Genomic DNA, 13333 nt, shown 5'->3' on the forward strand with positions numbered 1-13333 from the left:
TACTATAATAACATTTGGACGAATACATGGATAGGAAAGGTTTAGCAGGCAGATGGGACTAGCTTAGACAGTGCATCTTGGTCAGCATGGGCTGAAGGACCTGTTTCCGTGCTGTGTGACTATGACTCAACAGGTTCACTGGTCTCCCCATCTCTGTCCCAAATCTCTTTGCCCATCACAGAGCTGTGCTGCATGGAAATAGTCCCATCTGCCTGCATTTGGCCCTTGTCCCTCCAAACCCTTCCTATCCCCATATCTGTCCCATATAGTCGTGATTGTATCAGCTTCTATAGCTTCCTCTGGCATATCATTCTACGTACGGATTACCTTCTGAGTGAAAAGGTTGCCCCCCCCGAGGTCCCTCTTACAGTAAATCTCTCCCTTCGCATCTTAAGCCTGTGCCCTCTAGTTTTAGAATCCTCTATGGGACACATACTTTATCCATGCCCAACATGATCTTGTACACCTCAATGAGGTCACCCCCTCAGCCTCCTACACACCAAAAATAAAGTCCCAGCCTATCCAGCCCCTCCCTGTAACTCAAGCCCGCAAGCCCAGGTAACATCATGGTGATTCACTTCTGCACCCTTTCACCCATCGACATCCTTCCTGTAGCTGGGCGACCCGAACTGCACACAATCCTGGCAAATTGGAGGAACATCACCTCATATTTCACTTGGGCAGCTTACAACCCCAGCGGTATGAATATTGATTTCTCTAACTTCAAGTAACCCTTACTTTCCCTCTCTCTCCAACCCTCCTTCATCCTAGTTCTCCAACCAGTCTGACTGTTCTCCTGATTCAATTGTATCTTTATATGCCTCGTTGTCAATTTCCCCTAGCTAACAATAATCTATTTCACATTTTCTTTGCTTTGAGCTTTGTCCCCTTTGGTATCTCGTTTTCAAGATTCAAGAGATTCAAGGTTCAGGAGACATCTATTGTCACATGCACCAACTGGTACAGTGACATCTGGGGGTCACCATACAGCCATACGAGTAAAAAAACAACCCAGAACACGATAGCCACACCTTACCTGTTATACTATTCTTATACCAATGTAATGTTATACTATTCTTATACCAATGTAATGTTATACTATTCTTATACCAATGTAAAGCACTTTGGCCAACGAGAGTTGTTTTTAAATGTGCTATATAAATAAAAGTGACTTGACTTGACTCCCCTTCCATATCTCTGAGTCTTCCTCTCCCCTGACTCTCAGTCTGAAGAAGGGTCTCGACCCGAAACATCACCCATTCCTATCAAGGGATGCAACCTGTCCCGTTGAGTTACTCCAGCATTCTGTGTCTGTCTTTGGTGTAAACCAGCATGTTCAGTTCCTTCCTACACACAGAACAAGTGTGGGGTCTCACCAGCGACTTGTGGCAGCTGCATCATGATGTCCCAACTTTTTATCTTCAACACCCTTCCCAATGAAGGCGAGCGCCCTGTCCACCTAACTCGCCACGTACAGGGAACCGCGAACCTAGACTCCCAGATCTCAGTTCTACGACACTCCCCAGGGCACTACCAGTGAAGGCAAGCGTAACTTTTCAGTAACTTTCCAGAGACCATGTCCTCCAAATGTTAATTTCGTGTCCAGGACTAACTGTACAGGATGACTATTTTTGCTCTGGGAATGTTTGGTCTTTGGGTGAACTCTCTACTTTCCAGAGTTGCAGCATCTCTTTGCGTGCTCCACCTCATTCCTTGGAAGACGAGCTTTAAGATGGTCCCAGTAATTCATCTGGGATATTCGCAATGATTGAATTAACTATTCCAACCCTGCCTTCATTTCACTCCAGCTCTTCTTAATGTCTCAGGTAGACAAAAATGCTGGAGAAACTCAGCGGGTGCAGCAGCATCTATGGAGCGAAGGAAATAGGCAACGTTTCGGGCCGAAACGTTGCCTATTTCCTTCGCTCCATAGATGCTGCTGCACCCGCTGAGTTTCTCCAGCATTTTTGTCTACCTTCGATTTTCCAGCATCTGCAGTTCCTTCTTAAAAACTTCTTAATGTCCCCTTCTCTATTCTCATTCCAAGCCTCTTGTGTTCATCCCAAGTACAATCACTTGTATACCCAGCTAAAAAGATTTGAGTTATTTAATCTAGAGGATGTTAGATGTAATTATGGTCTGTATATTGCCCCTAGTTTATAGGGAGTGGACGAGGCGGGATAATATAGAACTGGTGTGAACTGGTGATCGATGGTCGGCGTGAACTCGGTGGGCCGAAGGGCCTGTTTCCCTGATGTGTATCTTTCAATCAGAGAGTGCCTGCACCCTAAGACTGTGACCCCCCCCCCCCCCCCCTGAAATGTGGAACCTCAGCTCAGGCAAGCATCCTCCCTCGTCCCTTGTGCAAAGCCCCAGCAAAACACTCAGCCAGTCGGGCGGCTTCTGTGGAGAGTCAAACAGAGGGAACGTGAGTAGGGAGGAGGTAAAGGGGGATCAGGAAGGAATATGGACCAGGAAGAAAGGAAGAGGAGGAGCCAGAGGGCTGAGGGAGAGCTGGGAAGGGGAGGAGACAATAAGGGCTACCGGAAATTAGAAAAGTCAATGTTCAAGCCGCTGGGGTGTAAACTGCCCAAGCGAAATACGAGGTGCTGCTCCTCCAATTTCCAGTGGTGTTCACTCTGGCCATGGAGGAGGCCAAGGACAGAAAGGTCGGATACGTAATGGGAGGGGGAGTTGAAGTGCTGAGTCACCGGGAGATCAGGTTGGTTAATGCGGACCGAGCGGAGGTGTTCGGCGAAACGATCGCCAAGCGTACGCTTGGTCTCCCCGATGTAGATCAGCTGACATCTAGAGCAGCGGATGCAATAGATGAGGTTGGAGGAGGTGCAGGTGAACCTCTGTCGCATCTGGAACGACTGCTTGGGTCCTTGAATGGAGTCGAGGGGGGAGGTAAAGCGACAAGTGTAGCATCTATTGCGGTTGCAAGGGAAAGTGCCCGGGGAGGGGGTGGTACGGGTGGGAAGGGAAGAATTGACTAGGGAGTTATACCTCCACTTCCTTTCTTCTTCCTACAGAGGTACAGTGAAAAGCTTTTTTGTTGCGTGCTATCCAGTCAATGGAAAGGCTATACATGATTACAATCAAGCCGTCCACAGTGTACAGATACACGACAAAGGGAATAACATTTAGTGCAAGATAAAGTCCAGTATGTCCGATTAAAGATAGTCTGAGGGTTTCCAGTGAGGTAGATGGGAGGTCAGGACCACTCTCTAGTTATCAATAGGATGGTTCAGTTGATAACAGCTGGAAAGACACCATCCCTGAATCTGGAGGTATGCGTTTTCAAACAGCACAGCCACAGGCCCTGCAGCCCAACTAAGACGCGGACCAAGATGCGCCATGTACTTGTCCCATTTGCCCGCATTTGGTCCATATATCTACCTGAACCTTTCCAATTCATGTACCTGTCCAGGTGCCTTTTAAATGTTGTTATGTTACCTGCCTCAACTACCTCCTCTGGCAGCTCCTTCCATATGCCCACCACCCTTTGTGTGAAAACGTTGTCCCCCAGGTTCCTATTAATTATTTTCCCTGTCCACTTAAACCGATGCCCCCTGGTACTATATACTGTAAGGAGGAATGATTGCCTGCAGGGTGTGGGAGAGGCTGGTGGGTGACAGTCTTTTCCCCTGTTACTGGGATCTTGCTGTGCAAAAGATGACTGCCGGGTTCCCTGAGCCTGAAGTACGTTGAAGAATGTGCAGCTCCTTGGGAAGGTGTGAGGGTTCTGAAGGGCGCTAAAGGAATGCAATAGGTCAATATCTACTGGTGGAGCTCTTCTGCCATCTGCTGCTGATGAGCATCATGACATGTGGCACAATTTCTCACCCCCATCTAAACATTTCCTATCCATGTACCTTTCCAAATGTCTTTTAAATGTATTATTGTACCTGCCTCAAATACCTCCTCTTGCAGTTCATTCCATATACTCAGCAACTTCTGCTTGAAAAAGTTGCCCCTCAAGTTCCTATTTAATCATTCCCCTCTCTTCATAAACCCACTATTCCCTGATTTCCCTACTCTGTGCAACCCCCTATCTATTTCCCTCATGATGTTATATTTCGATAAGATCATCCCTTAGCCTCCTCTGCTCCAAGGAATAAAGTTCTAGCCTGCCCAACGTCCCCCCACAGCACAGATAATTGAGTTATATGTGTGTATGTGTGTGTGTACTTGTGAGTTATGTGTGTGTGTGTGTGTACTAATGAGTATATGTACATATACACACTGAACTCTTTTGTTTCTTCTTTTTTTTCTTCTTTCTTTTCTTTTCTTTCTATTTCTTTCTTTCTTTTTCTTTTTCTTTCTCTCTCGTTTATCATATTATTTACAATGTACAATGTTTACATATTCTGTTGTGCCGCAGCAAGTAAGAATTTCATTGTTCTATCTGAGACACATGACAATAAAACACTCTCGACTCTCTTGCCATCCTCGTAAATCTTCTCTGCTCCCTTTCCAGCTTCATGGCATCTTCCCTGTCGAAGGGTGAGCATGCATCGCAGCATGGTTTGGGAGCAGCTCCATCCAAGATCGCAAGAAATTGCAGAGCATTGCAGATGCAGCCCAGACCATTACACAAAGAAACCTCCCCATCCACTGACTCCATATACACATCACACTGCCTCGACAAGGCCACCAGCACATTCAAGGACCAGGGGACATAGGTGTAAGGTGAGGTGGGGGGAATGATTTAATAGGAACGTGTGGGACAAATTTGGGTGGTGGGTATATGGAAAGAGCTGCCAGAGGAGGCAGTTGAAGCAGGTACTATTACAATGTTTAAAAGACATTTGGACAGGTATATGGATATGACAGGTTTAGAAGGATATGGGTCAAACACAGGTGGGTGGGACTAGTGTAGATGGGGCATGTAGGTCAGCATGGGCAACTTGGGCTGAAGGGTCAGTTTCCACTCTGTGTGACTCTCCGACTCTGACCTCTTATTGGTTGCAAAGGAGGCTTGGAGTAGGTAGCATTTTGACACAATATTTTTCCTCCATAAGTCTTTACTTTTATAGATTTGTGATTATTTGTTCAGCTATAAGCTGTTTTAAATACAGCGTTAGTCCTTATGACTAAATTGTTACAAGGGCGACATGTTTTAAATATAAATTGTCCCAGTTGCAGATTGTTATTACTGCAAATTGTTGCACTAATTATGTTGTTAGTAGTGCAAATTATTTAAAATGGATATTGTTACAATTACAAGCTGCTGCAATTGAATTCAATCCCAGCTTTATCAAAGCTCCCTGTTGGATACATTTCTGTTGCAGTCTGTTGTTGCAAAGTTTCCGCAAACCCTTGTAGTTGTTGAAAAGTGGTTTATTTTTTTTTAAAAGTAGGATGAATAATTTAATTCACGTCCATAAAGGAGGAGAAGCAATTACATTTTTTAGAGCTCTGACAAAGCGGCACAGCGGGGCAGCGGGTAGAGCCACTACTTCACAGCGCCAGAGTCCCGGCTGACCACGGGTGCTGTCTCTGTGGAATTTGCACGTTCTCCCTGTGACCGCGTGTGTTTTCTCTGGGTGTTGCGGTTCCCTCCTACACCCTAAAGAAGTGTTTGTAGGTTAATTGGACGTCTTAAATTGACCTTAGTGTGTAGACTTTTACACCCAGAGAGTTGTGAATTTATGGAATTCCCTGTCACAGAGGGCAGTGGAGGCTAAATCACTGGATGGATTTAAGAGAGAGTTAGATAGAGCTCTAGGAGCTAGTGGAATCAAGGGATATGGGGAGAAGGCAGGCACGGGTTATTAATTGTGGATGATCAGCCATGATCACAATGAATGGCGGTGCTGGCTCGAAGGGCCGAATGGCCTCCTCCTGCACCTATTTTCTATGTGTCTATGTTTCTATGAGAAAGTGGGATAACATGGAACCAGTGTGAAGAGGTGATCTATGGTCAGCGTGAACATGGTGAACCGAAAGGCCTATTTCCTTGCGTCTAGGGTGGCACGGTGGTGCAGCAGTAGAGTTGCTGCCCTGAGACCTGGATTTGATCCTGACTACAGTTGCTTGTCTGTACGTTCTCCCTGTTACCCATGTGGATTTTCTCCAGGTGCCCCGGTTTCCTCCACACTCCCAACACATACAAGTTTGTAGGCTAATTGGCTTTGTATAATTCTAAATTGTCCCTAGTGTGTAGGATAGTGCTAGTGTACAGGGACTGATGGTCAGCGCGGACTCGGTGGGTCGAATGGCCTGTTTCTGCGCCTAAGCTAAAAACGAATCTAAAATGCAAGAAAGTCTGGCTATTGGGTAATAAACACATCACCCTGCAGCAACATTGAACACTTGAATTTCCACTTTAATTGCGCCTAATGCAGCATTTCATTATTTTTGCAGAAGAGGAGAATTGGGATGGGATTCTCTGCACAACCTTTTATCCGAAGTTCCAAATAACGAAAAGCTCCGAATAGCGGACATTTTTTCGGTCCTTGAAGAAAGGTCCTTGAAGACGTTCACCGAGGGCGGCCCGCAGAGGTGACAGCGGAACCTCCGGTCGGTCCTCGAAGAAAGGGGAACTAAATCCCCATTCATAAAAGAGAAGGTGAGGGTATATTGCGCGGGAGGGTTAATAATTGACAATCTGCTGCTGCCTGCCCGCTGAGTTAAAAAGTTCCCACGGTAGACTCACGATATACAGTGTATCGTGAGTCTTGCGTGGGAACTTTTTAACTCAGCGGGCAGGCAGCAGCAGATTGTCGCTCCCTTCAGTTTCACCCCACCTACACCCCTCTGCTTCCCGGCCATGTGTGTGACCCCTTCCCTCCCCTCTCCAGCTCCCCGCCCATTGCACCGGCGCGGGGGCTTTACACTGTCTTCACGTCGGCGATGCCAGCAGGTCAGTGCCAGTCACCGGAGACGTCAGGACCAACGGGACACCGACCCCCAGGCCCACTGCAAGCACGGAGATCCCAGAGACCCACAGCCAGCAGCAGCCCAGCCCCGTTCCAACTCCAGAGGAACACGCTCCCCGTAGGGTCAGAAGCTGATGGTGTGCAAGGCACGTCTTGTTCTTGGGGTGGCGCAGCTCGGGCTGTGGGCGAACTGCCACTTGTCGCCGTAGCGACCCATCGGGGAGCGGATTCCTCTGGAGTTGGAGGGACAGGGAGACACAGCGGCTTTTGAGAATGGTGGGCAATCACTTCCAAAATTCTGCACACACAGTCAGTACACCTCTCCTACACTTGTCTCCCGCACTAAGATCATCTCGCAGAGAATGATCCCAGCCTAACCCTCCCTATTCTCTCCTATTCTGCAAGAAAAAATGACATTGAAGACTCAAACTCGCGATCGAGTAACTGCCGGGATCGAGGCGCAAACTCGCGACCTTGCGGATATGAGCCGAGCACTCTACCACTGAGCCAGCCGTTAAAATCTACGCTAAAAATCTTCCATTCCGAAAGCCGAAAAATTCCGAATTACGAAAAGTGTCTGGTCCCAAGACTTTCGGATGAAAGGTTGTGCACCTGTATTCCTTTCTCTGGCTTCACAATTTGCACGTCTATAGTATCTCATGCCTTTTGTCTTTTCATCTCCGCCCTTTGTTCTATCAACCCCCCACCCCCACCTGTATCCATTACCGCTAGGCCTCGCCACACCGTCTCTTTTCCGGCTTTCTGACCTGTAACGTCATCCATCGGTGTCCTTCAGAGATGCTGCTGAGTTACTCCAGCACTGTGTGTCTTTCCTGTTTTTGCCACCAAAGTGGATAACCTCACATTGATCCACATTATACTGCATCTGCCATGCATTTGCCCACTCACCCAACCTATCCAAGTCACCTTGCAGCCTCCTAGCATCCTCCTCACAGCTAACACTGCCCCCCTTCGTGTCATCTGCAAACTTGGGTCGTTTGTAAGGAAGGACTTATTAATTCGGTGTGGGGAAAGGGTCGGTACTGGGGGTTAGTTTTAACGGATGAGATTTGTTTCTTGCAGAAACCTGTCCCTAACTTCCTTTAAAGTGAGCGAGGGGGTAGGGGGGGGGGGGGGGAGACTGATAATTTGATCTGGTTATGTTGCTAATAATAATAAAGTATTGGCCAGTTTGCGCCGCTCTCTCTCTGGATCACTTGGAAAGGTGTAATGTACACTCTTTCCGCCAACTTTCCACCGTCCCAACCGGGTAAGAAATGCAATAAATTCCGCTACCGCAGGTAATAATGGCTGCGCTATTTCCCAGAATGCAAGGCGGTTGAGAAAGAGCCCTATCTGAGCTTCTTTGTTGGCACTGCCTTCCAGGGCAGGCTGGGCGCTGTTCTCCTGGGTCCTTGTGCCCACCGAGCACTATTGCAGAACTCTTGGTGCAACTAATCTGATTTTGGATAGACACAAAATGCTGGAGCAACTCAGCGGGTCAGGCAGCATCTCTGGAGAGAAGGAATGGGTGACGTTTCGGACCGAGACCCTTCTTGGTTTGATCTCATTATTCTCAGCCAACATAATTTTTTTATCAAATTACTTTTTGAATTTTGGTGTGAAGGTGTTGTAATAACTCAAACTTTAAAAAATTCAAGTCTAAATTTCATTCAGGATGAAAAATGTAAACATAAAATAACATGCAAAACCTCTTTATGCATTCTCAGTGTGAATATATACAATAGTTTTATACTCAGTAGTGTTCACACTTATATGATAGTAATTGTTTTAACATTTCAAAAATAAACTATTCCGAATAAAAAATATACTGAAACCAAAAACTGTGCAATTGTATGTTTAGTTCAGTGTATTGTCACGTGTACCGAGGTATAGTCATCATCATCATTGAAAACATCAACGGGCACGATGCCTCACAATGCTATGTACGACAGTGATCGCAACCTCTACTGAAGTGTGGATGACTGTTGGCTCGCTAGGAGCTCATCCGCACTTTGACAGGTCTTGTTTTTGGTCCTGCTGGGGGTCCACAGCCCCCTCCTCACCTGGCAACCCAGGTGGGGGAGATGGTTTAGTTGCCGACTATCTAACCATGGAGCAGGTAGCACGGGATTACATGGTACCGTGGCGGGGGGAACTCCCCCCGACCCAACCTGAGGTACAGTGAAAAGCCTTTTTTGTTGTGCTTTCCAGTCGGCGGAAAGACTATGTATGATTACAATGGAGCCGTCCACCGTGTATAGATACAGGATAAATGGAATAACGTTTAGTGCAAGATAAAATCCAGAAAAGTCGGATTAAACATTGTCCGAAGGTCTCCAATGAGGTAGATGGGAGGTGAGGACTGCTCTCATGTTGGTGATAGAATGATTCAATTACCTGACAACAGCTGGGAAGCTTGCCATGTCTGTACATTCAATAGTCTCATTCAGTAAAGTTCCCACTTGTACGATAGTAAATTGTTTTTTAATGTTAAAAATAAACTGTATTCAGAATAAAACATATATCCAAAACAAAAACTTCATACATTTCCTTTATGCTCGATAGTGTCATATTCGGTGGTGTTTGCACCTATCTTAAAAAATACATATTTGCAACTCATGTGGCCCCCTTGGGTGATATTCCGGAAGTGGCGGCGCTGGGAACGGCTGCGGCTCGCCTACAGTCCGTTTGTCTTTACCTTTTTGTGTTGTTTTTTTTCGTTTTGTGTAGTTGCGTTTTTGGTTTTTAGATTGTGTTTATGTGGGGGGGGTTGAAACGGGGTCTGCTGTCTCTCCCTTGGGGGGAATACGACTTTTTCGTCGTATCCCCCCTCTCTGCCTCCGTCTGCACTGAGGCCTAATGGTGGAGCTGGCGACCTCGGGACTCCGGAGGCAGCCTGTCAGGACTTGCCCTGGGCTCGCTCCCGTGAGGGCGGCCCAGCTCGGGGCTGGAGCTGCGCTCCCGTGAGGACGGCCTGGCGAGGGGCCGAGACTCTCCCGCGAGGGGCTGTGGCACTCCCGTCGGAGTGGCCCAGCCCGAGGGAGAACGGCCCTCCCGTCGGAGTGGCCCAGCCCGAGGGAGGAACGGCACTCCCGTCGGAGTGGCCCAGCTCGAGGGAGGAACGGCACTCACGCGAGGGCGATCCGGCTCGGGGCTGGAACGGTGCTCCGGTGGCTGGGACGGCGTTCTGGCGGCGGGGACCAGAGTCCTGGGTTCAGCCGCGGGCCAGCAGCTACGTATGCTGGACTGGAGGGCGGCAGCTTCGACATCCCCCGTGCCGCGGTGTTTGAGCCGGCCCGTTTGCGGGGTTCGGTGAGCCGCGGGACTGTTGTGCCATCGCCCGGTGGGGAATCGCCTCAGCGCAGAGGGAGAAGAGGAGGGAAGAGACAGTAACCCTAAGATTTTTTTGCCTCCACCACAGTGAGGAGGTGCTTGGTAGACTCACTGTGGTGGATGTTAATTTGTGTTTACTGTTGTTTATTATTGTATGATGTATGTATGACTGCAGGCACAAAATTTCGTTCAGACTGTAAGGTCTGAATGACAATAAAGGGATTCAATTCAATTCAATTCAATCCACAGAGCCTCGGTATTGGCTGCACTGAGCTTCAGTGTATCCCTCAGCACGTACTCCTGCAGTCTGGAGCGGGCCAGTCAGCACCATTCCCTAACAGGTAACTCGCTGGGCTGGGCGACCAACAAGTTTTGGGCAGACACAAGAGCATATTTCATCAAGTTGATGGTCTGCTATATAATGCTACTGGGCTGTATACAAAGCAAAGCATTTCACTGTACATGTGATAATAAAGTATAATTGAGTCATCATTGAATTGAAAGGTAATTGTTAAGAACATATCTGCATGAAAATGTAATTTGTTAGTAATGTGTGATAAATGCAAAATGTTGAAGTGATTAAAGTGAGATATTTTGAGTTCTATTTAGAGCAGGTTACAAATGCAATAGATCAATGGTGATTTTATTGTCACATGTGCAAAGTGTAAACTCACAGTGAAATTATTTTCTTACAAACAGTCCAGTAGAGCATTACCATACCTAAGCGCATCCCCAATTATTAAATTGTACAGAAATAGTCTACTGATCCCACATACAAGTGAGAGGTGTCTCTCTTGCTACAAGTCGTGATAGGTGCATTTTAAAAAAATAAATAGAAGCTTTTTATCAAAGTAAATTGTAATACATTTTCTTCATCAAAATGTTACTATAACATCATTTAAAAGACATTTGCACTGGTAAGAAAGGTTTAAAGGGACAGACGCAAACTACTGGAGTAACTCAACAGGTCAAGCAGCATCTCTGGAGAAAGAGGATGGGTGACATTTTGGATCGGGACTCTTCTTGAGACTCAAACATCCTGACCCAAAACATCACTATCCTTTTTCTCCACAGATGCTACCTGACCCGCTGAGTTACTCCAGTTTTATTTGTCTATCTTTGGTATAAACCAGCATCCGCAGTTCTTTACTTCTAAGGTTAGAGGGATATGGGCCAAACGCGGGCAGGTGGGACTAGTGTAGGTGGGCATTATTGTCAGCATAGACGGGTTGGCTGTTTCTGTACTGCATTGCTATTACTCTGTGGTTTATAATTTTAGGCATTAAAATGCTTCTTTTTTTTTTTGGCTTTAAAATGCAAATTGTTAAATGCATATTGTTGTAATGGCGTGCATAATTGGAAATTATTACTAGATGGGAATTACAAGTTGTTTAAAGCAAGTTATTGTAAAAGCAAGGTTATTACAGTTCCACGTGAGTTGCAAATGTAAGTTGTTGCATGTGAATATTGATTGGAACCACTTGCTATTACAACAATGCAAATTATAATTGTATTATTAGGGTATTGCTATTCTATGTACACATTGTCGTAGTGGCAGAATATAAATCAGATAATTGCAATGAAAGCAAAATGTTGTTGTAATTTCAGGTTGATGTAATTGCAGTTGTCGTTTAATATAACTTTACACATTTAAGATATGTGCCTGTTATAAATGCAAATGGTTACAAGGGCTGGTTAAGTTTGCCAAGAATGAAAGTGGCTATTAAGCAAATCGTTTTACAAGCAATTTTTAAAATAAGTTGGCGGTGTCATAGCTCATTTATAAAAGCTATAACTGCAAATTATCATCACTTTGTAGTTAAATGCACGTTGCAAGGAGCCTGTGTTATAAATGTGAGCTCATATCAACGATCTTTGAATGCAAGTCATTGGCGGTTACAATTGCATATTGTTATAAGTAGGAGTCTTAAATCTTTTTTTTCTTTATACTCAGATTTTTAATAACTGTGACTCCTGCATTTTGTAGTGATTTTGAAAATGTAAGCATTAAAATTCTAAACCTTTCTTGGTATCCAGATGCGCATGTGAATCATTAAGCTATGGAAGCCTCTGTACCAAGTGTTGGTAAATGCGATTGGTATAGATAGTATCTTGATGATCAGCATGAACCTAGTGGGCCGAAGGGCCTGTTCATTTGCTGCGTGACTCTAAAATGCAAATACTTATTCACGTAAGTCACTTTTATGTTTAAAAAATGTGGGATGCTATAAATGGAGGTAAAAATGGAAGGCATTATTTCATAAATATATACTTTGTATAAGTTCTTAACATAAACACCAAAAATGCTGGAACTAATGAGACAAAAGGAACTGAAAATGCTGGAATCTTGAGCAAAACACAAAATGCTGGAGAACCCAATGGGTCAGGCAGCATTTGTGGAGGGGATAGGTAGACAATGTTTCAGGTCTGGACCCTTCTTCAAACTGATGGAAAGTGCAGACCTGAAATGTCACCTGTCCAGTGCTGGAAAACTCTGCAGATCAGACCACATTTGTGGGAAGAGAAACACAGTCATTGTTTCAAGTTGAAGACTTTGTAAAAACTGTGAATGTCAAAATAATGTTGTAAAGCTGCAAGGAGAGTGGAGGAGGTCTGGATAGAGCAGATGTGGAGAGGATGTTTCCACTAGTGGGAGAGTCTAGGACCAGAGGCCATAGCCTCAGAATAAAGGAACATACCTTTAGAAAGGAGATGGGAAGGAATTTATTTTGTCACAACAGGGTTCTGAATCTGTGGAAATCATTACCATTGACGGCGGAGGAAGCCATCAATGGGTATTTTCAAGGCGGAAATTGACAGATTCTTGACTTGTAAGGATGTCAGGGATTACGGGAGAAGGCAGGAGAATGGGGTGAGAGGAAAAGATACATCAGCCACGACTGAATGATGGAGGAGACTTGATGGGCTGAATGGCCTAATTCTGCACCTAGAACTCATGAGGATGGGGTGGTAAAGCTGGGCTGACCATGTAAGCTGCAAACAAAGTTATCTGGCCCGGATAGTAGGGAGAGCATAAAAATGTAGGATTGTGAAATGCTGAACAGGAGGGCAACTCGGTAGCTCAGGATGGGTATGTACTCCAACAGGTA

The sequence above is a fragment of the Amblyraja radiata genome, chromosome 15 (genome assembly GCF_010909765.2).
Source record: "Amblyraja radiata isolate CabotCenter1 chromosome 15, sAmbRad1.1.pri, whole genome shotgun sequence".
NCBI classification, from domain to species: Eukaryota; Metazoa; Chordata; class Chondrichthyes; order Rajiformes; family Rajidae; genus Amblyraja; species Amblyraja radiata.